Genomic DNA, 27075 nt, shown 5'->3' on the forward strand with positions numbered 1-27075 from the left:
ACTATTACGTTTATCATAAGAAGTTATGGAACAATGAGTCCTATGCTCAAAGTACTGTGTGTCATTGACGGATTGACCGGTACGTGCTGTAACCTCATTTGTGAATAGTGCTTAGTTCTTGCAGAACATTTATTATGAAATCTCTATGGGGGCATGTCGGCGCCTGTCAGAGGTGCTGCCTATTCCTAACCTATGAATGACGAAAAAAAAAATTTATACGAAAAATGTTATCCGGAATAACATTAACAAAGCAATTGAAGAGTCAATGAATGCTAGCTTTTTAAAATGCGCACGCTGGCAATAGAGCTGGCAATTCAAATTGCGGGGGCAATTTCTCGTGCCGCATTTGACCCCATTTTTCAATGGTGTCGCACTTTCCGATGTAAATCCATAGTGCCTGTGCCCAAGCACGGTGAAAGTAATGCGCATGAAGAGTGAATGTGCTCCATCCAGGAGCGCTATAACACTCGAAAAGCCAGAGTTAAATACTTCACTACTGCCGCATACGTAATTTACTGCACTCGCTTAGTTCTTTTATACTGACCTGAAGCGTTGCCGCACTGCAACTCGGGTCGTATTCTTTAAAGGAGTTATCTATTAGGCCACTTGGTAAAGCCTATTTTGCGCGCAAAACACGGCACTAAAGGAATACGAACAATTCATGGCGAAAAGTTCGAGAAAATAAAAACATTCCCATTTGTTAGTAGCGCTTGTAGCGTCTGTCTCGTCTTCCTATCTCCCCCCGTGTTTAGCGCTTCATCGTTGTTAAAAGGATCGTGTGCCAATTGCAGCAAAATCCTGTTATGAAACTTTGTCGACCTTCACCTGACTTTTAGAGTATATACTGAACTGCCTTTCTTTCTTTTTCGTATTTCTTGCGACCAGCCGGAGTTGTTGCTCTAAGCTGCGACAGACCTGCTCTTTATTTCTCCGCCTTCATTGCCACTGCATAGGTATTACTTGTGACCAATGATCGCGCTGCGATCGCGCTGCCGGCGTGACGTCACCACTGGTTACGATGCAGACAGGAAACGAGGAGGCCGACGACGGTGGGTGAGCATGGGGCTTTCGTTTTGCACCGACCTCTTGCAAGAAAAGGAACAATAGTATACTTCGTGTATTATTATGACCAACGTTGGGCTCGTTCATTCATCATGTCCAACGTTTGAGCATCTTTGTGTAACATTTGTTTAATTATTAGTGTAATAATTATTAATATTCCTCCAGCCTTTTATTCGTTGTGTGCCGCCTTGCGGTTGATTTATTTTTATTAGACCATAAAAGAATCCTTTGTGAAAAGGAGTAGTGAATAGACACCAATGTCTCCTAAATATAATGTATCAAAAGAAAGAGAGAGAGACACACAGAAAACGCACACCTACCGACCCTATAAAGGACTGTAGAATATCTTCGAAACCAGGAAACCAATTCTTCAAATAACTGCAACTCACCTTTTCTGTGTCCTTTGTCCAGTAGTTGTTGTAGTGATTGGATGCCGCGCCCCAGCATCACAGAAACAAAGAAAGAAAAAAAAAACATGCTAGAAAGAAGAAATCAAACTAAATGAACCACGCTTAGAGTCATCAGAATTCTGGCAGTGACCTCTGACTGGCTAGACGTCCCGCAGACGCTATTAGTAACCGTTTTAAACCCAATCGCAACATCATTATACTCAAGGTCAATAAAACGTACGTATTATTAAAGCAGAATATTTTATTGAATTTGAAAGCTCCAAAAAATGGAGTACTTTCTTCCTCATTCCCCCCTACAATGCGGTTATCGCACTCTCGTGTGCAAGTGCATTGCCTAGTTGATACTAACCACACCAACCGAACGTGTGATGCATTTGTGTGCCACAAATGTGAAACCCCTCCTTGTTTAAAAGTTCGGAGGACACAAGAATATCGTAAAAAAAACGCTTTCAAAGAAGAAGATGCTCACGTACGCAGATCACGTTCGGATAGTTTATTTCGCTAATAATAATAAAAATTTAAAAGGTTTGGTGTTACACTTTCTTCTGCTCTCTTGTACATCGGCTGTTGTGGAAACATCGAGGTAGACAGTCAGCCGGCTAGTCCATTTATCAATGTGCGGCCGCAAAAAGGAAGTAAATTAATAATAATTCAACTTGAGAAAGAAGGCTGCTTCGTGCTGAAGAAAACAAGGGTTACATCCACTCGGGGATGGCAGAACTGACGTTTGCAACGCCAACCCGAAAAACGTGTTTAGCGCATGCCAGCACGACATCACCGTGTAAATGAGAACGTGCATGCGTTGCAGGTGCCAACTGCGGGAGAGCGCGATGCGCGCTCGGACAATGAGCGTCCGGTGGCAGCAGGGCAAATACGGAGGTTAACCTCGTTGTCGCCGCTGGCTTTGCTCGGCGCCTCATCCGATTAGTGTGGCACGACGCGCGAAAAGTGCACGGTCTCCGAGCAGTTATGCCTCTCGTCAACGACACCATAGACGCGCAAGCTCGCGGAACGAACGAGCGACAGCAAGGAAAGCATCTGGATTGAGGCTGCAAGATGGGATAGCTTCGCCGTTTATAACAGAGCAGCTGCTATTTCTCGCAGAAGTAAACAATCTGCGTTCGTATTACATCCGTCACCGAGGTGTCGACTGACTTAAGTCGCCAACTGAAGTGTCAGTGCTTTAGACTCACTTAACAGAAAGATGTATAACAAAACCTCCCAAAGGCTCTAGGAACCTCGTCGAAAGGAGATGCTGTATACATGGGCGCTTCAGGAACTTTACAAGCCATTGTAAATATGCCTCATTACGATAATTGTAAGCGGCATTTACGCGAACAAGCCGGTGAGTCTGCTCTGTCTGCGCATAAAGGAAAAGAAAAAAAGAAGGACAATTGTACATACACTTTGCTATTAAGGATGGAGTCAAAGGACAAATTGATAGCACTGTATAGCATGATGTCCTTGTTGAGCACGCCAAGGTTTTAACATTATCGCACGAAGAATACATCAGCGGGCTAATTTAATTATATATGAAGGCATAGATATTCGGATCTTCTGGGTCCCTGCGCACAGTGGCATTGCAGGGAACGAAGAAGCACGCACACTGGCCACAACGCTACAAACTCCCGGAGAAACGGGAGAGCCGCACTACCAACTGCCGACTGAACGGAACTACCGGTTCGATCTAAAGGAAGCAAAAGAAAGGAACAGACAAAGAAATGGTGCATTCCATCCTGTCAAGCCCCGCTATACCTGCAGGCCTGACACGACGAGACGCCGTCGCACTTACAAGAGTGAGCACCGGGACAGCCCCTGCTGTGACCTACCAATGGCAACAAATACAGAGCGGTCCTGCAGCTTATAGTCGTTAAAAGGGAGAGAACAGCCGCAGTGCCCCATATGTGACCTTCAAACCCCACCACACCTAAAGCATAGTTTGTGGGAGTGCCGAACCTTAGCCGCCCAAAGGCAGCAAGCTCTCCTGGGGCTGTTTCTCTGTTGTGCCGACGACGAGGCCTACAAAGAATGGTACGCATCCAACAGCGAGCCCGTCTACACGAGCCTTTGAGTTTTATTAAGAACAACGACCTCTATAAATGCATTTAATGCCTAGGCCCCGAGACCATTTAATTTTTTTTTTCATTTCGTTTTTAATAAAGACGTTCCACCACTCACTCAACACCACCAACTGCACCGCTTGAAAGCTCCTCACATGGACTATCCCCAACCTAGACAACCCTCTTTTGTAGGCTTTGCGGGTATACAGTGGTATTCAAAGAAAATCGTACTGGCTTCCGTATCGGAATGAGCTATACAACGCCGCATGGGAAGACTGTGATGGCACAGAAAGCACTGAGCATATTATGTGCATCTATCCTCGTCAATGAGTACAGAGAGGCTCCCTCTCAACTACGCTAATTTGTCTTGATGATCAGCCACTTTCGAAAGATACCATTTTCGGATTTACAACTCAAGGGTCGTCACAATCCCGCCGTGGCTGCTCAGTGGCTATGGCGTTCTCTTGCTGAGCGTGAAGTCGCGAGTCCAGTTGTCAACCATGGCGGCCACATTACGATGTGGGCGGAATGTGATAAGCGCTCGCGTTACTTAGATGACTACGAGTTAAATCTCGTTGTCAGGGCGAGAATATTGTCTGTTTAGAATCATCATGATATACCACAACGTCTTTAAGTTAAACGTGCGCCGATGGAGTTTAGAATTCGCTTAAATTCACTATCGGGCACCTGCTATATTACAGTTATTAGGTCTCGTTGCCGTGTGCTTCTATGTTGTTTCAGCTATTGGTTGCCATTGTATTCGCATAGGTTGCTTATTTCTTCTATTTTTTTTTTCGATCCTTCTTCATTTCTTACTCCTTTCTTGCAATGCACGCTACTGTGAACAACAATTATGTGCACTAACCCACGATGAAAAATACAGTGATCAATAAACGCACGTCTGTGATGAAGGCCTGAAACGCAATGCTAAACTTGGTGAGGTCTCGATGCACTGCGATACATGTTACCCTGAAACCTCGCCACTGTACCCAGTTTATGGTGTTAATGTTCTCCTTTCTCTTTATTTATTATTATTTTTCGTTTTGTTTTTACGGTATAGTTCCTGAATAGGTTCATTTCTGGCACAATGGGCAAACGAAATCGTCTGTGGTTAACATTCCTGCCTTTCTTTAACACCCTTCTCTCTTGAAAGAAAAGTATTAAGTGCCAGAGAACATCATTGTTGATTATAATGGAAGGAGGCTATAAGAGAAACCAAGAGAGTGGCGCGAAACGGCGTCGACACTAGACCATTCGGTATTTTATTGCTTTTTGTTGTTGATTTTGTTGATTTTCCTGTTTGTTCCAGGAACGTTAAGATAGGGTAGTAGTGGCTACACGAAGCCCAAAATTCTGCAGTGAGCCTGGCTCTCGAAAACCTTTCTCTCTAAAGCAATGCGTTTTCAGGGCACTCTCTAAGTACGTCTTACTTGTTCGCAATTCAGCCCAGATTTCAGCGACTGTTTCGCCTCTGTCTAGTGTTTTCCTTGCACTGTTGCGGATTGGATGCGATGCCAGGTCTGCGCTTGATGCCCCCACGCAATTTGCTAGCAAACACATCCACTCCCGTTCTCACTTTACTGGAACGGACGGGGAAGACGCACAGAGGGGGAGGGGGGGGGGGGGGGTTAGGGTAATTGAACGAGGAGGAAAGAAAGTGCAATAGATGCGTTGCTGGGCTGAAGGAAGGAATTCGCGTTGGGTTCCTTTAATATACTCGAAAGAAGGCGCATGGACGATTCCGGTGAGCCACTGCCACGCGGTGCACAGATAATTGAATCTAGCTCTGGCAAAAAAAGGTCGCTGGTGCACATTCAATTTGTTGTGTATAAAAGATTCCGAGTGCAAATTGATCGGGTGCCGGAATACGTGGTGAATCTGTTTCCTTTCGGAAGCAACCAGGAAAAAGAGAACATTGAACTTGGCTATGGGCTCTTTCTCTCATATGCTTATTTCTAATTTTTTTTTTCTGGGGGGGGGGGGGGGGGTTACAACTGCTTGCCTGTATTGCGGTATCGTTGCTTTCTCGAAGTTCGGAATAAAGATTAATAATATTTTACTGCATTATTTATTGCTTGATGATTCATTTAATTCTTTTCGCTTTTATACATGTTGCGTTGTAAAGAGAGGACGATAAATAAAAGTACAGGCGTACAATATCCCCTTTGTGTTCAAATCCTCCCTCCGCCCTCCTCTCCCCACCCACCCAGTATACTGGGTGGGCAAGGGAAATAGAAGGATGCAAGAGAAACGTTGAGGATAAACGCAAACGAAGAGAGTATACAACACCAGTAGGGGAAGCACCATTACACGCGCCAAATGAGATGCGCTATAGACGTTCGTGAGATGCGCTACAGACGTTCGCACAGGCCAGCTATTCGAACGAACTCCACTCACTCCTATGCTGACAATTAGCGAGACCGATATTGTGATGCCTTTCGTTTGTTCTCGAAATGGTGGTTGTTCGCGGACCATTTCTCTGCTCGAAGGTTGCCAGCAGTGCATGCACTCAGCGTATCCAGTGCATTGCACTTTGAGGCGACGTAATGTGCTCGTTGTTTAAAATAATGATGACATCCATTAATGATTGTAGCTGGGATATCACTTGCCAATCTGCAACTAGTATCTCACAACAGAAGTGATTCAAACGAGACAGAGGCACAACGGCAAACTTGAAGTGATCAACAGTGGCCCAAACAAGGAATGTCTCTGGAGCTAGAGACATCTCTTGCTTTGACCACTGTTGATATCAGAAGCATAGTGTGTCAGAGTAGGGGAAGTGTGCTGCGGCTTCTTCGCAGTACGTTCGTGCAGAGGTGCAGGTCATTCCTCAGAACCGTCAGGTTTTCCAGCTTCTGTTTCCGACGTGCCCTCAACGCCGACTGTGTGCGGATCTGGAGGATAAGCATCAAAGCAGCAGTTTATGCTTGCTTCATAGCAGCCGCGACACATTCTGGAAGGTCGTGAGTAGGTACGTTGTTGACGTCGGATCATTTCAGCGGTATCTCCGCGGCCTGAACATACCCTGACCACTTGGTTAAGACTAGTGAACTCGTTTCTTATTCGAGGGCGGTGTTTGAAAGTGGTGCTATGAAAACCGGCGCAGTAGGTGCACTTGAAAACAGTTGCACGGTACACCGGGCCCCCAGTACTGAGTTTGTACACCCGGTCTTTACATGTTCAATCTTGAAATTTCGCCGCGTGGATTGAAGCATGTGAAACTTGAGACCAGAAAAAACATCCTCGCTATTAAAGTGATCAAACATTGCGAGCTGCGCGTTCTGCACAAAACAAAACAGCTCGGGGACTGTAAAGTCCAGTGTTTCATGTCGGATGGCGGGGTCACCACAACCAGCGTCAGGTCTCTACATTGTGGATTTATGAAGGCCTCTACTCACGGCGATGCCGTCGTGCCCTTCAGTCTCCACGCGAACGCACGCTGTGTGAATGTTATATTTTATGGGGACGCCACCCCCTTGCGTGACGTGGTTGGCCATTTCCGACGTGAAGTTCGCCCGTGTATTCGGCAACACACACACACACACACACACACACACACACACACACACACACACACACACACACACACACACACACACACACACACACACACACACACACACACATATATATATATATATATATATATATATATATATATATGAGATGTGCAATGATAGAATGGGCGCATCACAGCAAAGCGCGGATTTACGAGCTTCTATCGGCAGTATGCCTCATTCCCTCATTTGAGATTTCGCAAAGATATTCCCACAGTGTGCGCTGATCATGAGAATAGAATGGTGACGTATACTTTTTTGCGAAAGGTTACGAAGCAACTCCGCGGACAGCGAGATCAGACGCTGAGCCCTGTCGCAGGGATCCTCTATAGCCTGATAGGCACTCAAATCCAGGGAGCTGAGGGACGCTATCAATTTTGATCTTTGGGTCTTTGCCGCGACGATAGTTGCAGAGGAAAAACCCTATACGTGGCCTGACGACAGATCTTCTTGTAACCTTTCCGATGTAGAGACCCCAATCGATCATACTGGGGCTTTGATGATGGTATTAATGGCAACTTGAAAAGCACGTGATTCATCACCCATGCCGAGTGTAACTTCAACATCAAAGAAGGATGACTTCCCCACGGGGCACCGGCCATCCTTCGCACTGCATTCAAGCGTGGTTCGAGCGCCGAAACGATGGTGTCTGCAGCACGTCTCCAGTACATCCTGGAATCATCTACTACGCCAAGCAATCGTACATCATTTGCTCGATGAATTGACGTGTTTTCGAGGCTAATTTTTATACGCGTTATTCTTCGCCGTAGCCCAGGGAACAGCATAAAACGGGACTTGTCTGTCGAGATGGCTAATCCTACCGATGAAAGGTAGACTTCTGCCGACACTACTGTTGGTTGAACCATCATTGCCAGGCGCTCGTGCTGGTATCCCGATAGCCAAATGGTAGCCCCGCCATGGCCACATTAAACAGCAGCGGCGAAAATACCCTTCCCTGTGGTACACCTCGTGAAATTGTTCTTACCGTAATCAGGGCCGTCCCTAGCTTTAGCTGCATTTCCCGCCCACTGATAAATGTATTAATGAAACGTAATAGTGGCTTGTGACTCCCATGCCCGCTAGTCGACCATCTATTGAGCCCTGGAGGACGTAGTCATATGCCTTTGATACGTCCAGGAAGATTGCAAGTGTTGAAAACCCATTAGCTTGTTGATGTTCGATGTGGCTTACCAAGTAGAGGATGTTGTCCTGCGCACTCAGGCGTTGCCGGAAGACAGTCATACACGTTGGAAAAAAGCTTATGATATTCAAGCCACCATGTCAGCCTGACACACACGAGCTTTTTCGTCAGTTTTGCCGCGCAGGAAGTTAGCGAAACCGGTCGTCATGAATGGAAGGCTGTTCTGTTCTTTCCGGGCTTAAATATCGGTACAACTCGTGCCAACTTCCACGATGATGGTACATCTTAATTTGTCTCGATAAGGTTAAAGAACGTCAAGAGATGATTTTTTCCAATCCTCAGGTAGGTTACAAATTATCTTGTTGGTGATTACATCCGGTGGGGGCACAGTGACGACGCAAGGAATCTATGGCTGTGTGCAGCTCCCTCGATGCGAATGAGGCATCCATCACATATTGCGTAGCAGGCGAAAGGGAGAAAGGCGTCACAGCGAATTTTCCAAGCTCGTAAATCTCCGCGAACTCCTCATCTAGTGACATCGAACGTTTGTCTTTCAATAATGAAAGTGTGACAAAAAGGCTTCAGGGGTCTAGACGGAGTGCATAGATTGTTTACCCCATTGTTTTTTGAGTGTTAATCTTTTTTCGCTGAGTCATTGTCATTTTTGCAGTGTCATGCTCATGAATATGACTTCTACCACCATCCGTTAGCGATTCCTTCACTTAGTGCCCACGTCCGAACCCATTTCAGTTGTTTTTGAGTGTTAATCTTATTTCGCTGTGTCATTATCATTTTAGGCGGTTGTTTTATGACCTACATGACACGCATATCATGTCATGACGTAACATTTATGTTCGTCATACACTCTTGCCATAATATGTCGATTTTGGTACCTACCAAATTAACGAAACGACCATGAGAGCACCAAGACGTAGGTGACTGTTTCATGACCTACATGACAGGCATGCCATGACCTATCATTTATGTTCGTCATACACTCTTGTCATGCTATGTCAATTTTGGTACTTATCATGTTAACAAAATTGGGTACCGGTTCGGGACAGTGGCCTTGGGGCGGTAATGCAGTTCCACTCAACGTGAAAGCTGGGGAAGTGCGAAGCAGTGATTCGCCGGTGTTTCGCTTGTGTTTCCCTTGTGTTTATCTTGTTTTGTCCTGTGTTTATGTTGTGTTTAGCAATCCATCATCCGTTTTAACACCTGTGCTGAGGCGCAACTGGTCGGAAACCGCCACGCACATGGAGCCAAAGCCTTTGCTGATGATAGTCCGAAGCGATTTGAACAAATTTCTGTTAATTAATTCAATTAATTCATGAGTATTCCTATCTTTTAAATTAATCTGAATCATGTTCGTTTATTTTGAACCTGTTTTGAACAATTCTGCACTTGTTTTGACCCTGTTTTTGCGCGTGACCACGACGACATGAAATCACTTTACACGCCGACAGCCTGGGCCTATATTTTCACGATTTTCCCAAGTTTCTGCTAATTAATCAGCTTAATGCTTGATTATTAGTATCATTTACATTATTCTGAATCATGTTAGTTTATTCTGAACACTGGTTTTGATCAATTCTGGACTTGTTTTGATCCTGTTTTTGCGCGTGACAACGACGACATGAGATCACATTACACGCCGACAACCCGGGCTCCTAAAGTGCGGGGCACTTTAGGACTCGCACAAGGTTGTGACTGAGGCGGCGGCGACTATGATGCAAAGGGAACCGAACGTTTATTAGGGGCACGAGCACCGAGTGACACTCTTGTTTCAACACTCTTGTTGCAACTTCCGGTTAGGGACCGACTTCCGGTTTGTCGCAAAGGTGGGATGAAATTAAAAATAAATAATAAAAAATAAGAACAGGTAGAAATCTATGGTTCTACATATGGTTTATGATAGATTCGACATTAGAGCACATCTTTAGTGCAGTAATGAGCTAATTAAGTGTCAGGAATAATTAGAAACAATTAGGGAAAGTCTAATTGATGTACACCAAAGCACAAAATCGTACACATTAGATATTCACCGCATCGGTACAGGTTCCTGTGAAACTCCCAGACCAGAAGTGACGTCATCAGGGACGCCACACTCAAACCAGGGGTACCCGATCATTACTAATTTAAACAAAAACAAGCTAATTAGAGCTACACACCTTCTAACACAGAGTGAATGCCTGCCTAACACAGCGGAGGGGTGACGTCACTCCCTCCTCTCTCGCTTCTCCTCTCCCGGTGCGCACCTGCTCCGTCACTCACTCGCGCGCGCCGGCGCTCGTTACATGCTCTCACCTCAGTGGCGGAGGGGGGGGGGTAAGGTGCGCTTCATGCGCCGTCCGCTAGGGGGCTACGCGTCGAGCCCTCCATCGCTCCCTCGCCCACTCGGTTTCCCGCCAGTTCCGTTCACTCGCTCCTCCGAGTTCGGTTTCCCACCCAACACCAATGCACATGAACACCGAGGTGCGAGTGCCACTAGCAGACACCTTAGTCAAGGATTAAGGTCGTTTCTCATTTTTTGTATCGATAGGCTTGCATCTTACGAGAGACAGCGCTGGTCCTGTATATTTTGTATAGTATGATAATCATCGTCAGTGAATTGATCATCTATGGAAATTTGTATGGTTGACTAGTTATCGGAGTGTAAAACGCTAGTTGGGAAACCAGTGTCGGGATGGGGAAGGGGGAACGGTGGAAGTTGTTGCCGGGCGTGTTGTTTTCCGAACGATATTTAGAATAGAAAGCTTAATATTTTTCGCTGTGTTAATGACGTGCAAAGATACTTGAAGGCGATATTTTAGCAAGATCAATGTACATTTTATTAGTGGCAACTGCATTGTAGTATTGACATTTCTAAAGGTCTCCGAGTTGGGGTTTTGTCATTTTTTTTAAACACATAAGCACTCCCCTGCTGCGTTTACGTTCACTGACGAAATCTGGCGTCCACCAGGAGTCGATTCCGTCGGGTTGCGGATCAAATGAGTAACTGAGTTTGACGCAAGCGTTTGAATATGATATAGAATTATAAATGAAAAATTCTAGACTTATTTGAATAAAGGGCACTTTCTCGAACCAATTTTTAGTAATTATAATTAGATAGCGCTTCCAGAATTTTTTGCGCTCCAAATTTTGTAAGGTGTTTGAGCTGACGCTTTCTTGACAGAAAAAATGAGAACGTGTTGATGGTCAGAGTATAGGAATCACTAGCGATTGAACCTGTCCTATAGCCGCAGAAGGCGAGAGCAATAGATGCTAACGTGCCATCAACCCAGCTATGAGTGATTAAAATGTAGGTTGGGATTGAGGGTTATTGTGTACTACGATATTCTATAGGCGGAAGTGAATTGTGATAACTGTGGGCCACGCGTATCTCCACCAACCGAGCGCGGAAGTGTGTGATTCGCATTGAAGTCTCCAGTATTGATTACAATATGCAAACTTGAATTCCGTGGAGCCGTGGTTGAGGGAAGCATGGGGCGGTGCTTGAACTGCGACGATGACAAATGCAAAACCGGGATTCGCGCAGTTCGTTTCTACTGTCACTTTCGAAATGTTAGTTGTAAATGTGTTGCACGCATTAATCCGTAGTAATAGGTCTGAAGAGCAGACGCCGACAATGCCTATAGTTGCATCGGCCGATCAGATCATGGTGGCGATCTATATGACTATTCCCGCGGTAACACTCTGCACGCTGCGATGAATTGATGCAAAAGATGTCGTCGAATCTTGTCAGCGCAGCTGCCTGCCCGGTCGTAGAACTTCTGCAAAAACGATCCTGGGATGAACCTACCGTCGAAGTGATTCGGATCGGTTCCTCCAAAAAGTTCTGGTTCAGGTTCGGTTCCAAGATAGTGGAAAATATCAGTTCGGTTCGACACCCTTTGTGCGAGCGTGCTTCGGAAATCGTTGCGGAAGGCTTTGTGGCGCAGCGCATTGAGATGTGAAGCTCTAAGAAAGTATACCATGCGCTGCTGTCACGTTCGTGTTAATGCCCGGTCCCACGTCAAAATAATCGGAAGTGGTTCGTCCTTTGTTCACATTTTATAGCACATCACACCAATAAATGGGCGAGTCAAATATCTCATGTCCACGAAAATCTCATATGAATTTGTGGACGAAATTTGTGGTAAATCTTCGGCGAATTCTAGCAGTCCAGTACAGAACAGCAGCAAGACTGATGGCACCAAGAAACATTTTCTTGCGCATAGGCACGGCTAGCGTGTGCTTGGAGGAATTCTTGGTCAAGCGAAGCGTGTCGAAAGGTTGTCCACGTAGATGCTGTTATTGCTACCAAGACAATTTTGAAGTCATAACGACAAGAATGGACCAAGAGAAGCGCCTTTACTTAAAACGAACCTTGATTAAAGGGCATTATCACCTCAGGCACCGTGGTACGCTGGAGTTGTGACCTATGGGCGAAGCAATGGAGAGCAATGGGGGGTACCGGCGCCAATATACCATGACAAGGACGTGGGTGCCATAGCCGCTGCACTGCCTTCCTGTACTGTGTCAGCGCATTATAATGTCATGCATGGTTATCGGATGAAGCACTGTCCTCTTTCGGGACGGATCGTTGAGAAGTCTTCGTGTTCTTTTCTTTTCTTTCACCAGTACGCGCGTGTTTTTTCCTTAGCAAACACCTTTTCTGAGTTATCCGGTATTTCTGAAGTTCATGGCAACGGTCCGAGCAGGGCCCAACACTGGTTGACGTCACCGACCAGTGTTACTCACTCACCACCAGCTTCTTTAAGAGTTTAAGGTATGAGCGGGTACAGATTTGTCGCATGATGGCGTCGTTCTTACGGTCCCACGAACCCACAGCGCCCACGAGAGTGCGAAGTTTGGCTTAGTTGGTTGAACAACGTTCAGAAAAACAGCACTAACTGCAAGAACGTGGTTAACAAACAACACAGGCGCTGACTGTCGACTGGCGGTTTATTTATAGGATTGATATTCATGTATATATGTTGTCATGAGGGGCACGCGCGGTCGTCGCGAACGAAAGACTATAAAGATGAATATGACAAATTCACGCGCGTGATCATGCAACTGAACATAAAAAAGCGTGAACAAAATAATGTATCGCCGGTGTGCCTCGAGGCGTGAGCGTAGAACCGTGGTAGAACAGGGAAGCGGTGCGATTGTGAAAGCCGAAGCCGAGAAGAAAAGGCAGCCGCGGCGGAAGAAGGAGCCCGAAAGATGTTGGGTCCCGGCTCCTGCTCATGCCTGGTGCTCCTGAACCTGTAGCTCAACGTTTAAAGCCATGGGGGCATCCAGGAGCATCGTCACAGCCTTGCTGCACTTGGCCTGCGGTCCTGGGCCGGTATTTTGTAGCGATGCCTTATGCTTTATTCTATACTAGTCTTATCATCCACCGCTCACGGCCGGCTGATCGCGTTGATAACGTGAGCGGACCGTTGCTCTGACCACTGACCAAGCGCGAAAAGCGCGAGAAGGCATTAGCATCGGAAAGGCATCGCTACAAAATACCGGCCCTGGTGTCCCCTCGCATATGACCAGTCCTGCGATATCGTCTGGCCGCCCATCTGCGGTGGGAATACCACCGCCATAACAGACAATCGAAGCCTGCATCACTCCGGCTATGGACCTTCCCCGACGCAGTCACGTATGGTGATGTGTGAACATTCAAATTTTGTTCACATAGTTTGTGAAATAAGTTAGGAATTTATATTTAGGCGTTTCTAGTATATATTTTACTGATGTATTATGTTTTTGGAGACCCATAGATGTGTGCGTGCGTGTGCACGCAGCACGGAACGTACACGTCGTCTTCCATTTCTCAATTCTGTTCATATTGAACAGATTCAAGAATCTGCTTCGTTCAGTATATCTACATCGTGATACATCTTCTTCCTATGAATAAACCACCAGTTTATAGGCAGTACCTGTGTTCTTGATCTACGTGTGGTCCTGTAATTACTACTGCTTTTCAGAATGTTATCCTTCTCACAGCTGAGTCACGGAGTCGAGTGAAGCGAGCAGGTGAGTTCTATGACCCCACTGGTCACCGCGCGATCACTACAGCCTTTGAAAAGTGAAAAAAAGTTCCTAATTCAAACAGCATGAGTTTGCCTGTTTCAACCAACCTTGTTCGATAAGGTCCTTATTCATGCACGTACGATGAAACTGCTCATACGATGAAAACATTCAGCGGAATAGATTCAAGAGGTGACCACATACAGAGTGGTTAGTTATGCGAAAACGCCTTTCTTTTGCCTGACCCAGAGGTTTCAGCTGTCTGAACCGAATCACATTGATTATTCGTGGTACCTTCTTCATTAGATTAACCGCCAGTGCGCCTTGCAGAAGAACAAGATTGAGCAGCGCATACACTGAAGCTCTTGTTGATTTATTTATGCGCCAGTGGTCGAGACTAGGGAACTTCTTAGGCCTTAATCGTGCTAGCTTCCCCTCGTCACCCAAGCGTATTCCTTCGCCTCTGTTTTCTCCATCCATTCCTTGTACTCTGTTTCATTTTCCCGCTGGTGACTAATTCAGTTCGTGGTATTTTCTTGCGACTGCAAAATATTTCTCTTTTTTCTCTGATATGTTTGCCCTCAGATTGATTCAAAGAATCACTTTTACATGATGACAGCATTCTTATAATGTGGTATATGACAAGAGCCACCTTACTTGCGCTCCTGATGCGGAGAATTGGTGGTGTGATTTGAAAGGCCAGGTTTGCAACTGGAGCTAATATATTGCATCAAGGTGACTGTTGTGACTATATTCAGTGGTAGGGCAAGAATGCGTCAGGTGCCCCTCAACAACATTTATCTATGCGCCTGCAAATCGTTTTGTCCGTCTCCCTCCCTCCCTTCCTCCTCTCTCTCTCTCTCTCTCTCTCTCTCTCTTATTTTTTGCACTTCGTATCTAGGTCCCAGCCTTCGCCTTGCTCAGACGCTGCCACTTTGTGAAGCTCCATTCTTTTCTGGCGAAGGACTTTTAATCGTAAAGTGCCTGTGATAACAACATCTGCGAAGCGATAAACCAGGCCTTTCGGTCTCTTTCGCTGCATCTTTTCCACTGTGCCGTGAACCTGCACTTGGAGAGAATGTGATGGCGAGGAGTTTCTTAGAGAGAAGCTCATAAAAACACTTTCCCAACGTCTTTTTAATTTGCTCGTTTGTACTGCGAACCATCTTGTATTTCCGTTTGTTCATGCATACGGTGCATGAAGGCACCATGATCATTGTTGCTTAACAACGTGGGCACCCTTTTTCTTTCTCGGGCTGGTGCGATCTCTAATGGAACAAGTCTTTTGAAGCGTGGAGCCACTACAGGGACAGGTGTATGACATGGTTTTTTAGGGGAGCCTCTTTTGTGTTCTTGGCTTGTCGCTGACAACTTGTTTAACCTTCTTGGTCCATATTCACCAAGAACTCTTGCGTTAGTATTGTTCACAAGATTAATTGCCAGCCAATACTGATGCTCGAGGTATTATACTGAGCAAGGTGGCCGGTCAATGGCAAAGATCCCTTACGATCGAAAGAATTTGTGGATTCGGCCCGTATAGTTAAGAGCGCAAAACAAGCGGGATGTAGAACGACGAAATAGCAGCTCTTTGTGTCTGTATCTTACTCCTCCCTAGCATTTGTTTTGCACTGGTAACCCCAACATACCCAAAACCGTTTCCTTCCTCACATCTTCTTCAGCGCTTGCGTCGTGGTCTTCTTTAGGCCCGTATTCACAAAAATGCTCCAAAAATACAAGAGTTCGTAGGGGCAACTGTCAGCCAATCGCAATTTTGGACATATTATTCGCGAAGGCGACTGACCAATGGCAGGGAGCACTTACGAGTGAAAAGCTCGGGGTATTCAACCACTAGTTTTTTGTCCACACCTTTAGTACTTCCTTTTTTTCAAAACCTGGGGCGCTATAACGTAAAGCTATTCCAAACTGTTTTTATTCCAATCTCCTGACGTCAAATTTACGTAACCACCGACGCAAGCATCGAGCGGTGACCCGCAGCGTTGTCTGAACAACCCAATCAAACACTCTCCTCGTCTATAGGAGGTCACCTTTCGTCGCTTTCAAAACGAATAGCATTGCCTGCACTGAGAGGTGCTTGTTATCTAATTGGCTGACAAGAGGCGAGGAGCACGGTCTAGTGGAGAGGGTTTCGATGTGGCCGAGCCAGCACAGTGAAAATAGATAACCACATGAAGAGGGTGGTGCCGGCTTCTCCGATTGGTCCGCTTCACCTTACTTAGCTTACGGTGGCTGGTCGAAAATCGCGGTGGTGTGCAACGGAAGGATAAGAATGCCGCTAAAACGGATCCTCAGCAAGGGAGAGTTGGCAGAGTGATGTCGCATACACGTGCCGAAAGGGCTCGATAACGTTTTACTGGCACGCAAAAAGGTTTATCATGCGCAAATAAATACATGCTCACCGGCAGGTGAGAGGAGCGAGGGCCTGAGCGATCGGCGGACAGCCATCGTCTATTACTTTCGGAATGGAGCAGTCTCTGGCTATTCAGAAAACTGTTCAGTTTTGTTCGGCATATTAATGCATTCTTTTCGCGTACACGTCACTAGGACTCGGTGAGTTTTCGCGGTTTTGTGAGGTCGCGTGACAGACAAGCGAAGTGGGCCCAGCCCGAAAACGTTGGACCAATAGCAGAGGGCTAATCGTGAAAAGGCGTCGAATCAGGAATAATTATTTTTCTTTTGTGCGGTTTAATCATGCATAATCATGCAGTGTGTACACGTTATATCAGATGGGCAGCTATTACGGTTTTCGTGACGTCGCGTGACAGACAGGTGAAGTTGGGAGTGGCCCGAAAATGTTTTCACCAATCGTGGTGGGCTGATTGTAGAATCGGAATAGAAAAGTTTGGAATTGCTTTACAGTTATAGCGCCCCTGGAGTAAACAAACTAGTGTTCCGAAGAGAAGGCTAGGACAACTTCGTTACTTGTATGAAAGCGAAGGTCAAAATAAAAGAAAACCGGCGGAACGATGTGCCTTTTCCGAAAGAAAAGAATGTCGGTTCCGTATTCCTTGAAGTTATTTATGAGCAACATTTTCTGTAAGGCATGTTGAACCGCGTGAATGTATTCAGAGACTAAAAACGAGAAAATAAGGGGAGGGGGGGGGGGGGGGGGGGAACGTCGCCAGTGTTTTTTCGTTATAACAGCCACTACCAGGTCTTATTACATTCAGGTGGTCTGTTTGCAACTTGCTAGAAGATGCGTGACAGTGAGACACCTTAGTAAGCGTCAAAACAACAACAAAAAATAAAAGAAAAAAGCCTATAATATGTATAGAAGAGTTTTAGGCGAACATGACTGGTGAGAACACATTTACCATAAACACGGCTATATTAGTGGTTATATTTGGCAAGCTTTCTCAGCGACTTTTGGAAGAAAGTGATTTTTTCCCTTTTTTTATTTCCTGAGCACGACGAGAGCAACGAACTCTCATCTGCGTCTGCAGCGGCATGTAGTGTTCTGCAGCTGAGTGCGTCGGTGATGTTTTGTAACTTTGGCATCTGTGGCTCCTTTTTGATGTGGGCGGAATGCAAATACTTTACATGCTGACATTTCTGTGCACGCTAAATAACCCCGAATGGTGAAAATGTGTTTGAATCCTTCCAGTGAATGCCCCTCCTAGCCCAACCGTATCACAAGGACATCAAACACAAATCGATTATAATTTCTTCAGCGCTTTCGAATGTGCGGGTAGGACTCCGTTCGCAGACTAAATGAGATATAATTGCAAGTGAAACAAGCAGATGATGGTGGTATGACTCCTTGCTATCTCAAAATGGTAGTTTCGTTCAGACAATCTAGTTAAATTTTCTTGATTAAAAGGTAGGTTCATGGCTTATGGGATAATAAATAAATAATGAACGAACTGTATAATGCCACGAAGAAATCATCTATGAAGATTATCTTATGTGAAATCTCCGCAGAGCGTCGCCATAAAAATTGCCTGACTTTGACATAACGCGTCCAAATAATTTAATCTGTACCCATTCATCAGCGTGCCTCATCGCGCTTTTTCTTATATTTTTTGCTCTCCGCCTCAACTATGTGTTTTTGTGGCTGTTCCTATTTAATTTGTCTTTAGCCCGCAACATTGAAAAAAAAAAATCTCAGTTGAAGTTTGGCGATAGTGCTGCGTTACAATCTGGTGCTGTGGCCCACAGTTTAGAAGCAAACTCTTTACGGGAACGATGCACCGCAAACTTGACATTGCAGTACTCTATTAGGTGAACACAGTGGATAACGTGAAGAGTAACAAGATATCTTACGAATCTTCGCTTTAAAACTGGTTGTAGACGTAAAAAGCTTTCACATATAGCATACATGCATTCTGGAGTAAATTATTTTAAACCGCAGGGATTATGTAGCAGGAAAATATAATCTACTCTTCCACTACACCCTATCTTTCCGACTGTTAATAGATGGGGTTGGCAGAAAGGAGCGTATCCTATATAACATACCAGTTGTCCTAGTAAGTCTCGTAACAAGATACTGTGTAAATCTGTTACCATGCTTTCTTGAAATATGACTACAAGACATTTTACAAATGAATCTTCTGTACCGGTCAAGCATAAGATAAAAAGCGTCCATGTCTTTGTATTTATGTCTGAAAATTTCAGGCTTGACTTTCTTGCAATTTACTATCTGTTGCCTTCGTGCAGAGTAGCAAACCGGACGTGTGCCTGCATAACGTTTCTGCCCTTTGCTTTCTTTTCACTCTTTTTATCATTAACGAAGAAGCTTGGCTCCAAGTATACAGTGCCACGAGCGTTTCGTTTGAGTGTATACTGTCAGTTCAGTTATTGTGGAAGCGGTAGAGCATATGTTTGCGTCGTCTGCGTAAACAACAGAAGTAGCTCTTCCTGCAACACTGCCTGCAACCCCATGAGCAAGAAGAGAACAAGGTGAGAGCAGGAGCTAACGTTCCGACAAGTGGACTTGTCTTCTTCAAGCCGCCTTGAACGAACGAGCCGCCTTGAAAAAGGCAAGTCCACTTGTCGAAACGTTGGCTCCTGCTCTCACCTTGTTCTCGATTTGCTCATCGTCTTGAATTTCCATCTCCCGCATTCCCGTGTTTTGCCTACAACACCGATGTACAGGGTCACCAACTTTTAAAGTGAACACCGCATTGGCATTCAAGCGTCGTAGCAGCTTAAGTTTCGCATGAAATTCGGCAGAATAATCTTTCACTGTTTGACATCCATATTAGGCGGTGTAAAGGCACATTTATCACATAAAGAAGAATTGTTGAATTTATACTGGCATAAATACCAATGATGTCTTTTTTTTTCTTTTTTTAAGTGGACGAATATGTACAAGTTGAATGGAAGAGGCCGAAGTATATTGCCCTGTAGAATTTTGGAACTACTACATTTTATAACTGAAACAAAAATGGTGTGGCCCAACCTGCTGTCTGCGGTGAACCAAATATGCTAAATTATGTCAAAAAATTTGTCGTGGAAGTTGTAGTGTTCAAGTTCAATAATCACTATTTTGTGATTTAACTGCTCAAATGCTATCGAGAAACCGGTCTGCACGCCGAATCTGTACTGTCTTCTTTTGGAGCTATCTGAAATAACTTAGTTTGGGTTACTAGCGCTTATGACGTTGATTTACTTTTCCTGAGCCTGAAATGAGACAGTGTACTTATAGTGTGCTTATCGGCAAAACTAATTATGCGATTCGGCAACACTTTTTCGTTACATTTGGAAAAAAAAATTGGAAGCGCACAAATTGTTCTAACGCTAGATAGATTATTCTCCAGTGGAATGGTTACGGCACTGAAAGAATAGAACACGTTTGCCACGGGTGCAAGGCAAGACATCTCTGCCTTTGGGTTCCACGGACACATTCCGTGAAAGCGTCACGGTACAGCAAGAAACATGGAAAGTCTGCTTTCAGCATTCACTGAACGCGCGCGAGCAATTATAGACTCTTTGGCTTGTTTTGTTTGTTCGAACAGAGTTAGGTCATCACGATACTAATACTGAAGGAAACTGTGAAAAAACATGTCACTGTATTTAATTTATCTGTTTTATTTGCGTTGAGATAGAGATAAGGAGAGGAAAAAAGTGTGAAGAGTAGAAGTCCGCCAAGTTTGTGAATATTTTGCTTCGGAGCGTTACAAGCGGGCTGTTTCGTTGTGAGCTGTAGGGTCCATGATTCCCACAAGGAATAACTCAGCGTGCACTCTAATGATGACGGACACCCTTTCTACTTGAATGATGCACGAAAATTTACGCGTTTCGCTGCTGTTACTAACATTTCCTTGAACTTCCCTAAGAAATCAGTGCACCTTTTCTTTTCCTTTTGTCTGGACAAGTGTGATACGTGTCTTTTTGCAAGATTCCAGCAGCCGTTATCAGCAAGACGAAGGTTTGCGCCAGTGGCTTGACGAGAGTCAGTGGGCGAATGCACCGACCACGCTGCTGTATACGAACAACTATTTCTTAATTGAGAAAATCGTACTTATCACTCACGTGATTAAGCTCTTGTATATTTACAAAACCGTAACATATTTGCAGAGTATTGCGCGAGACAGGGGAACCGTTCAGGTAAGCCAAAGGTTTTCACTGCCTCTTTTGAACTCACAGGAGCGAACGCTATCACTGTGTGGCCACACATAGGTTATCTCTAATCTCTCATTAATACTGCTTATGAATGTGAAAATATCGTTAGAACGTAAGATCACAAGGGTGTTTTGTTCTCAGTCCGGGATCATCGTACCAAAATCCCGTTATACCTACTGCACGTTTCCCGACTTTAATCGCGCTAATGATCTGGCAATAACAGACGCCCTATGCGACTCTTCACGAGTTTGAGCTAATAAGGACCACTGGTGATATTGATATCTTATCAATGTTTTTCGAAAAACTTGTCAGTGAGTGTGTTAATCGTTTCATTCCTTTAAAAACGAAGAAAACAAACAATGAAATTCCTTGGTTGACTAGGAAGCTGTTGTATTTATCATGCCGTGTGGCCAGATTACGTCGATCAAAACGCTCCGGTGACTCGACAAGGCTCATGGAATTTGTTTGCGGCAAAAACGAGCTTTGTGCTCAAATGAATGCCGCAAAATAATTTTATTACAATCTTACCTTGTCGAAGCTAATGAAAGCTAATCCCCGCAAATTCTGGAAGGCTATCCTACCATCTGGGCAATCATCGCACATGCTGACAATTAGCAATGTTAGAGTTTCTGATCCACTGACAATTGCTTCTGCCTTTAACGCCTACTTCCACTCTGTCTTTACGACTGACAATTCAGTAATCCCTCCTTTTGATTCGGAACCTCACACCGAATTGACGATGTGTCGGTGTCATCAGAGGATGTACCTCATCTAACTTTAAATTAGGACACGAAAAAATCATGTGGCGCCGACGGCATCCCGACCGCTTTTCTAGTTAGATATACTCTCTTTGGTGTAGCAGATACCTCACAATTATTTTTAGAAAATCTCTCTCATCATCCACGCTCCCTTCATAGTGGAAACTTGCTTCAATTCTCCCCTTTTCAAGTCAGGTAATGCTCAATTATTATATAACTATAGACCCATCTCGTTAACAGCGCATTCATGTAAATTGTTAGAACACATTATCTTTAAACATATCATGGAATTCCTTGAAACGAACAACATTTTAAGCACTTTCCAGCATGGTTTTAGACGTGGTGTTAGCACTATAACTCAACTGACAGAATTCGTTCACGACATCAGCAGCTCTTTAGACATACGTGATCAGGTTGATGCCATTTTTATAGATTTTGCTAAGGCCTTCGACAGTATCTCACATCCTAATCTATTGCATAAGTTCTTCGCTATACTAAAAATTGCATCCTTGGTTGGTTGGATATCAGACTTTCCTTCCCAGCGTTCACAATACGTTTCAACTCTACTAACTCACCTTCGATGCCTGTTTCATCAGGGGTTCCTCAAGGTTCAGTGCTATGTCCCCTTTTGTTCCTGCTTTATAATAATGATCTCCCCTTACACACCTCTGTTAAGATACGCCTTTTTGCAGATGGATTGTTTCTTATATTATACTATAAAATCTCTGATTGATCATGCCACCCTTAACGATTCCTTCTCTGACTTCTGTAACTGGTCCAAATCATGGCAAATGAATATCAACTTTTCCAAGACCATCATCATGTCATTTTCCCGACGTCCAAGCCCCTTGTCCTTTGACTATGCTTTTAACAATGTTACGTTACGCCGAGTGTTCGATTTCAAATATCTCGGTATTCTTGTAACACGCAATTTGTCATGGACCAAACACATTGATCTCACTTGTAACAAGGCCCTTTAAGGCTAGGTTATTTACATCGTACGCTCCGTTTTACTCCTCAAAAAACCAAACTTCTTACTTATAAAACTCTCATTCGTCCCATTCTCGAATATGGTTCCTTTGTATGGAACCCCTATAGAAAATATGATATTAAAAAACTAGAATCTGTTCAAAAACGGGCAGTGCGCTTTGCCTGCAGAAGATATGACAAGGATTTTTCACCGTCCAGTTTTCTTCCCCAGCTTGGTCTCACTACACTTGCAATGCGTCGCCATCTTGAATGCCTGAAATTCCTTTACACTTTAATCAATTCTCCCGCTTCGATACTCTAGATAACTATCTTACTTTTTTCCAGACCTCTATCTACGAGGAGCAACCACGCCCTTAACATTTCAACCTTTTTCGCTCGCACCGACATCTTCAAATATAGCTTTTTTCCGTCAACAATTGAAGCCTGGAACTCGTTGCCGGGAAGCATCCGTTCACTACCATTGAAAGAATTCTTGGAAGCCTGTTGATGTTCATGAATGTTCATATGTTTGTTCATCCCACTCCTGCAATAGCCTTATTGAGGTTGTGGTATGTATAAATAAATAAAAAAAAAGATCTCAATGCCAACAAGTGATTTCCATCACTATAATCTTTACACTTTATGGAAAATAATCTTCATCTTTGATTTTGACGCCTGTAAGGAAATCGCCAATTTCAAAATAATGAACATGTACAACAATTCGTTAAACCTTCGTGAAGGTATTCACGAATGCTTCGTAACAGTTATCGGCAAAACGCTAAACATCGAATCAGCAAACAGTTCACCTAAGTGCAGTTAGCCAAGCCGAGATTGAAATGGTGCCGCAGCGTGAAACAGCAAGAAAAACGCAACTTCACTCAGCTACACTAAGCTGAATGAAAGCCTGCAGTAAATGCGCCGAATAGTTATGTCACGCTATTGTCTTACATGGCCATTATTCAGCGCTATGGGGCACGCCTTTAAGCGGGCTGCAGCAGAGGATCAATACGATAGCAGACGCTTGTCCGAAGACATGCGCACAAATAAGGAAAGCCGAACAATGAGAGCCAACAGAGCGCATGCCCAGCTCTTTCGAAAACGGACCAGCCACTCGCCGTATCACGAAGGCGCTCAGATGTGTGGCCAGGCTGTCCGTGCGTGTTTATTCTGTCCTCATGCTGCGACCTATGGACACGCTGTCTTTGTTGACGCAACGGCACATTCTGCAGTTGTTTGCATGCTGCTGCAAATAGCGGAGTACCGAGGGAACAAAAGAGAAAAAAGTAACCCACAGAAGGAAAGCGCCGGAGCGTGTATAAGGACCATCAGAAACGCTCATCTACACATCACATTGGAGAGTTGCTGCTTGCAGCACCGGTGAGGTATCTGTTTCTTAGCAGGATCATCTGCACGGCTTCTTAAGGATTGAGGAGTGGATAATAGAAGGGCAATCACTCTTGACAAGATCCTTGCGTCGTATTACAAGAAGGCGCATACAGAACGGGGTTCTGATATGTCCCTATATGTATTCACCACGCACGCAACGTGTGCGTGTCTACTTTTGCGCACACACGCAAGGTACACGTTCGTAAACAAGTTCGTGCGAGTGCTCATAGAGATGTCTCGTTTCTTTTCTACCAGTTGCGCGTGCTGTGGCTGAGGTTTCTAATCCAGTGTGGCAATTTTTGTTCTTAGTATGAAAGAGCCTTTTTTCTTGACGTTGAATTTCGAGAAGTTTGGCAAAATCAAGCTTTGCTTCGTCTTCTGCGCAATGTTAACAAAGGCAGTGTTAATTTTTTTCAGTCGCGGTTCCTTGTTCTAAGTAGGATCGACGTTGCGGAAGTGGCGGTCAAACGCAAATTATTTCGCAATTTTTTTCTGACAGCAAGAACTGAACGGCTGGCCGATAGCCTGCCGCAATTGACCGACGGCCAAACTACTCATAGCAATTCATGGCTGGAGTGTAACGTGAGTGGATGAATGCCCATCTCTTAGAGGCCGAACTACTGATGTACAGTATAATGTGTGTGGTCGATCATTAGCTTCCTTTTAGTACCACAGCTTGTTAATGCCTAATTATGCGGTTTTGTGGGAGGCACGGCTTGTGGCCATATTGAAAAAAAAAACCGGAGAGGCGGGGAGCTAGGCGTCGTTAGATAGATCATTCCAGCACCAGTGATACTGACGAAAAAGGAGCTGAGGTGCGGGCGGCGTGCGCAAGGGTGGGGAAGTAATAAATGGATTTGTGATGAGTACTGGAGTGTACAAGCGGCAAGCTGGAAGTTTATCTGGCGGGTAAAGATAAACATGACAAAATAGGAGGAAATGTCCGTGCAGAGAGATAAGATCTTGCGATGAGAGAGACGAGAGAATGTTACTAAGACGTGCTTCCAATCAAAGTTCATAAATGTTAGCTCGGCAGTGGAGACTAAGCCATTTCACACAGCCGCAGAACAAGAACAAGGACCCGGTAATGGTGCAAAAACGCAACGGAGAGGTACATTGTCAGCACTTGGAGACATGTGAGGACCGTCGAAGTGGGAGCAGCGTGCTCGTGCCGGTGTGCAGCAGAGGGCTGCGTGATGCTGCAAGCCGCAAGGCGCGGCCGCTAAAATATCGGGCTGAACTGAGATAACTGCTGCAACGGTATATCAACGGTTCTCAGTCATGACCTCAGATGGCAAGCAGAAAATTTTAATCGATTTCGCATGGGTATCTATTGTGAGCCTCCCAGCATGGCCCCACTGCACGCTCACAAAAACGCTGAAGCTTTGCTTTTCTCTTCTTTCAAACAAAGCAGGCAAAGAAATTGATACGATAAAAGTTTGATACGTAAATAACACAGATGTCGAACCCCATTTCTGTTGCAAAAAAAAAGAATAAAATATAGTGAAGAAAAGAACTCTACCAGTGCTCTTCCAGTTTTTTTTTTTTTTTTTTGTGAACCATCCTGAATATAAGTTAGATTTAAAGATATCTTGCTTAGGCAGATGCTTGCATCGCGTCCTTTGTAGCGTCGCGCTCGGGAACATTGGCGCCAGTGTATGTATTTTTGTTCCATAGACGCTCGCCGTATGCTGCAAGGCAAAAAGGCCCGACCGCGCACGAGCTGGTTTCACAGATAGGCTTCAATTTCATTATTTTCTCACCACAAATGCGCTTTCTTTCAGAAGCGCGGGCTTCTTTCTGCTGGCGCATGCCGTCTCATTTTGTAGCCTGATTTTTTTAGTAGTTTTTTCCCATCGAAACTGCTGCGCGCATAGTTTTTCACTCGCATGCATGTATGAATGTACTTTAAACACAAAATACACGTGCTCGCCTGCGGATAGAAAACGCTCTGGGGGATTTCTATGCACAAAAGGTCCAGTCGCCGCTGTGAAATCCGGACGCAGCGAAAACAATAGTTTTTGTTACTTTCTTTATATATATATATATATATTGCGTCGAATGCACGTAGTCCACAAAGATAGAAAAGAAAATGGCCGAGCAGTCTTTATTTTACTTTTCTTGGGTTTGTTTCTTCTTTTTTTTTTCGGCCATTTCTGTTTTCTTTTCTGCCTCGCCTTAACATTGACCGGTGCTATGTTCAAAGAATATATGCTTGAAATGCCCTAAGTCGGCTTTCTCGCTCTAACACCTCCGGGAATCTCGTGGGCGTGCGTGCTTGCGGCATGCGCGCCTTCTCGGGCATCAAAAGCCACTCCACTCGAGTTATCGTATTGCATGCGCAGTGCCTCTTGTTTGGCGACGCCTTTTCTTGTTTCCTAGTTATCCCGTTTCCTTCCGGTGAAAGGATAGAAAAAAACAAATAGAGAGCGAGAATATACACGCGTGAGGGAAAACTCTTGGTGGCCGCGCATGCACAATGTTGCCCCGAACCATGGCAGCGGAATGTGATCCGAAGCCCGCGCTATGTGTATGTGCCTTAGGAAGTCCACATATAGCAACGCGCGTGGGACGGTGAGACCAGCGCGCGTGTCCGATAAATAGCAGTAACGCATATAATAGAGACAGCAAAAGCGGCAAAAGCAGGAGCTCTGCACTGAGGAGTGCGGATACGGATTTCTCTTGTTCATTTCTATTATTTCTTATTATTTTCCAGAAGCATACGTTAGAAATTTACTTTCTTTCGCATGTGTGTGTGTGTGGGTGCGTTTTTGTGAAGAGCAGAGAAGTATAAATAGTACGACAGAGAGCGTCCGGCTTATAGTTACTAACTGCTGAAGTTTCTCGTGCAAGGTAGAACGGTTACAAAGGCAACCGGAACGCACGACCGACCCCGCTAGAGGACCACATATGGGCACAGCTCTGACTCCTTACGATTCGGCAGTTTTCTAGGGAAGAACACGCCCGAGGCGTTGCTATACTGGGCATTTCCATTCGCTACCACCGCAGTAATGAAGGCTAGTTTTTTTTTGTTTCAACCGTAAGCGTTTCCAGGATGCATTTTTTTTTTTTACTGCATTCCTTTCTTATTTTCTTTCTTATTTTTTTTTTTTCGTTTTGGATGAGTTTCCTTGGTGCAGC

At 44.8% G+C, this 27075-nt stretch overlaps 1 protein-coding gene across 2 annotated transcripts in view; it reads left to right on the forward strand.

Moving 5' to 3' along the window:
- LOC119436305 (tachykinin-like peptides receptor 99D) overlaps positions 1–27075 on the forward strand; it is a 729947-nt gene that overhangs the window by 216040 nt on the left and 486832 nt on the right. The gene's annotated exons all lie outside the window — the stretch shown is intronic.

The sequence above is a fragment of the Dermacentor silvarum genome, chromosome 1 (assembly GCF_013339745.2).
Source record: "Dermacentor silvarum isolate Dsil-2018 chromosome 1, BIME_Dsil_1.4, whole genome shotgun sequence".
NCBI lineage: Eukaryota > Metazoa > Arthropoda > Arachnida > Ixodida > Ixodidae > Dermacentor > Dermacentor silvarum.